The sequence below is a fragment of the Orycteropus afer genome, unplaced genomic scaffold (assembly GCF_000298275.1).
Source record: "Orycteropus afer afer isolate SDZICR_OR568_19922 unplaced genomic scaffold, OryAfe1.0 scaffold00139, whole genome shotgun sequence".
In the NCBI taxonomy this organism is placed as follows: domain Eukaryota; kingdom Metazoa; phylum Chordata; class Mammalia; order Tubulidentata; family Orycteropodidae; genus Orycteropus; species Orycteropus afer.
The window spans coordinates 2,195,218-2,200,327 of NW_006921726.1; positions in this window are offsets into that span (position 1 = coordinate 2,195,218).

Genomic DNA, 5,110 nt, shown 5'->3' on the forward strand with positions numbered 1-5,110 from the left:
GCCGAGAGATTCAAGCTGGCATGCAGTACACTGGTTGTTGACTCCAACAAAAGACGAATCCAAAATCTCCAGGCCGTGCGGTGGGCCGCTCACTCACGGAAGTCTGTAGTCCGCACACCAGGGTTCCAACCCCTCAAGGAATGCGGCTCTTCCCAGAATGTCCCTGGATATCTTGGAAGCAGGCCACACCCCTAGGGAAACTGGCAGACTGGCCACTCAGAACACAGTCATCTGATCCCATCATAGGAACAAACACAGAACTGGGGTCCAGCCAAGTTGACACACAGCTCCAACTATCACAGTGCCTTAAGTCATCCTCACTTTGAGCAAGCAAAGTTGTATCGTCTGCATAGCTCAGGTTGTTAATGATTCTTTCTCCAATCCTGATACCACGTTTTTCTTCATATAGTCCAGCTTCTCGGATTATTTGCTCAGCATATATATTGAATAAGTGTGGAGAAAGAATATAACCCTGACGCACTCCCTTCTTGATTTTAAACCATGTAGTGTCCCATTGTTCTGTTCAAACGACATATATGTGTGTGTGTGTGTGTGTGTGTGTGTATTTCTACTTGAGTAGTCTGAGTTTTAACAACTTTATTGATCTTTTTAAAGGATCAGCTTTTGGTTTTGCTATCCTTATCCTTTTTCTTCCATATGAATTTAAGATTAAAGTTGTGAAAATTTTCATAACAAATTTTGTTAGGATTTTGATTGGGATTACATTGGAGTTAAACACTAATTTTGAAATAAATTAATTCAAGGAAAGATAGAATTGACATCATTACAATACTGAGTTTTCCTAATCCCCAAAATTCTGCTTCTCCTTTACTTATGTTTCTTAGTAAAGTTCTCTAGTTTTTTCCATATAGGGCTTAATTGCTAATTCATTCTTAGGTTATTTCTAATATTTTGTCCTTGTTTCTATGAATGGCATTCTGTGGTTGTTTTTTCCCCCCTTATCTTTTCTAATTGAATACTGCTGATGTGTAACAAGGTTACTAATTTTTGTTTGTTGATCTTATATCTGGCTTTCATTTCAAGCAGTTCTTGGTTCTAACCTTATTTTCCATTGGTTCTCTGGCTTCTTCACTATTTAATACACACATATATATATTAAGACTTTTTATTGCAGATACTTTCAAACATATACAGAAGTAAGGAATATAATGAACCTGCATGTATCCATCAGCTAGCTTTAATAATTGGGGCCAATTTTGTTTCATCTATCCTCATTCATTCCTTCGGCTCTCTGGATTGTTTTCAAACAAACCTCAACATCATACCATTTCATCCATAAAAAATTAATCAATTCTTTAAAAAATATTTTTTTCCTTTTGCTTTGGCTAAGACCTCCAATATAATATTGAAGAGTAGTGATGATAGTGGATCTTTTATTCAGAGATAAGTAATATTCTGGTCCTTAGAAATCTTAAAGCCCCGCGAGGGAAACAGACATGTAAGCAAGCTATGCAAAGGCATGGAGGTACGAAACAGCCATAAACAATTCAGGAAGTATACTAGGTTGGTAATACTGATTGTCATGAGTGAAACAGAGAGGTCAGGAAAGTCTTGTAGAAGAGGAGGCTAGAGAAAGAGGCAGGAAGCAGATGATAGTGCCATGTTAGATACTGACTTTATCCTGTAGTTCAGGGGTTTTCAACCTTGTCTACCCATTAGAATCACCTAGGAAGCTGAAGAAATACTTATGTCCAGGCACGATTCCAAATAAAATGCATATCTCTGGAGGCAGGATACCCTGGAATTGGAATTTTAAAGCTTTCCAAGTCACTGTAATATTTAGCTATGGATGGGATCCACTGCTGTAGACAATGATAAGATACTGAAAGGTTTAAAGCAAAAGATGACATGGTCAGATGCAGTGATATTTTGTATGACACGGCAAATCATGACAAAGGGGAAAAACATGCTCAGCATTTCTCAAGCTGAAAGAACTAAAGAAAAAAATTCAAGCTTTGAGTTGAAGGATTCTATGGGCAAAAGATGGAATGATTCAGGAAGCATCAAAAGAAGATGGAAGGAATACACAGATTCACCGAACCAAAAAGAATTGGTTGAAGTTCCACCATTTCAGGAGGCAGCATATGATCAAGAAGTGATGATACTGAAGGAAGAAGTCAAAGCTGCACTGATGGAATTGGCAAAAAAACAAGATTCCAGGAATTGACAGAATACCCACTGAGATGTTTCAACAAATGATGCTGGAGGTGCACAATCATTATGTCAAGAAATTTGGGAGACAGCTACCTGGCCAATCAACTGGAAGAGATCAATATTTGTACCCATTCCAAAGAAAGATGATCCAATAGAATGAAGATATTATTGAACGATATCATTAATATCTCATGCAAGTAAAATTTTGCTGAAAACAATTAAAAAACAGTTGCAGCAGTACACTGATAGGGAATTGCCAGAAGTTCAAGTTGGATTCAGAAGAGGGCATTGAATGAGGGATATCATTGTTGATGTCAGATGGCTCTTGGTTGAAAGCAAAGAATACCAGAAAGATGTTTACCTGTGTTTCATTCACTATGCAAAGGCATTTGACTAGTAGATAATAACAAATTATGATAACATTGTGAAGAATGGGAATTCCACAACACTTAATTGTGCTCATGAGGGACCTGTACATAGACCAAGAGGCAGTCATTTGAACATAACAAGGGGATAATGAGTGATTTTAAAATAGGAAAGGTGTGCATCAGGGTGGTATCCTTTCACCATATTTATTAATCTTTATGCTGAGCAGATAGTCTGAGAAACTGGACAATAGGAAGAAGAATGCAGCATCAGGACTGGAGGAAAACTCATTGACAGCCTACAATATGCAGATGACACAACCTTGCTTGCTGAAAGTGAAGAGACTTGAAGCACTTACTGATGAAGATCAGTACACACTTCAGTATGGATTATGCCTCAACAAAATGCCTGAGGCACTCTGTCACCAGGGCTCCTATCTAGAAGAAAGGAAAGAATAAAGATCAGAGCAGAAATAAATGAAGCATAAAATTTTAAAAAATAGAGAAAATCAGCAAGACAAGAAGCTGAAAAGACAAACAAAATCAACAAATCACTGGCAAATTTAATAAAGGAAAAGAAAAAGAAGATGCAAATAACATAAATAATAATGAAATGTTTAAAAATAGTAAGAAATGTTCACAATTATTAGCCATTAAAAAAACAAACAACCAACCAAACTCACTGCTGTCGAGTCAGATCTGACTCACAGCGACCCCTCCTTGGGCTTCCGAGGCAGTATCACTATGGAAGTAGGTTGCCCAGTTCCATAATTGGACCAATATGCAACATCACAATAAATGGAAACAAGATTGAAGTTGTCAAGAATTTAATTTTCATTGTATCCACAATCAACAGCCATGGAAGCAGCAGTCAAGAAATCAAATGACATAAAGAATCAAAATCAATCCTTTAAGTCAGCAACTTCAACAATTAGAAAAAGAGCAACAAACAAAACAAAACAAAAAATCCTACAGTATCTAGAAGAAATTAAAAAAAAAAAAACCCAAACTCACTGCCATCAAGTTGGATCCGACTCATAGCGACCTCTCCTTGGGTTTCTGAGGCAGTATCACTATGGAAGTAGATTGCTCAGCCTTCCTTCTGAGGAGTGGCTGGTGGGTTTGAACTGCCAGCCTTCTGGTTAGTGGTCACATGTCTTAGGGACTATGGCACCAGAGTTCTCCTATCTAGAAGAAAGGAAATAATAAAGATCATAAAGAAATAAATGAAGCAGAAAATAAAAAAAAAAAAATAGAGAAAATCAACAAGACAAGAAGCTAATTCTTTGAAAAGACAAACAAAATCAACAAACCACTGGCAAATTTAACAAAGTAAAAGAAAGAGAAGATGCAAATAAAATGAATAATAAATGAAAAGGACTACATCATAACAGAACCAACAGAAATAAAAAAGATAACAGAATATTATAAAAAACTACTCCAACAGATCGAAAAACCTAGAGGAGATGAACAATTTTCTAGAAACACAAGACTTATCTAAACTAACCCAGTCTTAGATGGAATACTTCAACAGACCCATAACAAAAGAAGAAATTGAGCAGGTCATAAAAAAACTACACACACACACACACACACACACAAACAGTCCTGGCCCAGATGGCTTCACTGAAGAATTCTATCAAATGTTCAGAGAAGAGCTGACATCAACACTATTCAAACTATTCCAGAACATAGAAAATGATGGAATATTCTCAAACTTATTTTATGAAGCAAGCATAACCCTGATATCCAAACCAGGTAAAGATGCCACTAAAAAGAAAAACTACAGACTAATATCCCTCATGAATGTAGACACAAAAATCTTCAACAAAATCCTAGCCAACATAATTCAACAAAATATCAAATAAATAAATAATAAAAAATACACCATGACCAAGTGGGATTCATACCAGGTATCTAAGGATGGTACAACATCAGAAAAACAATCAATGTAATCCATCATATAAATAAAACAAAAGAACCATACGATCATATCAATTGATGCATAAAAGGTAAGACTCAACACCCATCCCTGTTCAAAACTCTTAGCAAAATAGCAATAGGAAGGAAAATCCTCAACATAATAAAGGGTATATATGCAAAACCAACAGCCAACATTATTGTCAATAGAGAAAGACTCAGAGAATTCCCCTTGTGAACAGGAACCAGACAAGGATACCCTCTATCATTACTTCTTCTTCCTTTTTTTTTTTTTTTTTTAATATTGTGATTAGGATGAAAGTTCACACAGTACATTCATTTTCCCTACAGCAATTCATACACATTTTGTTTCATGACATTGACTGCAATTCCCCACAATGTAACAGCTCTTTTCTCACTTCCTCCCTGTAGTTACCTCTTCTCTATGTTCTTCTTTCCTGTAATTTCTGCCCCTCAAGTTATCTCCCTGTGCAAACATGGCCATTCTATTCTCTCATGATCTATAACCACTTCTATTTAACATTGTATTAGAAGTCCTAGCCAGGGTAATAAGTCAAGAAAGAGAAATAAAAGGCATCCAAATTGGCAAAGAAGAAGTAAAGCTATCTCTATTTGCAGATGACATGATA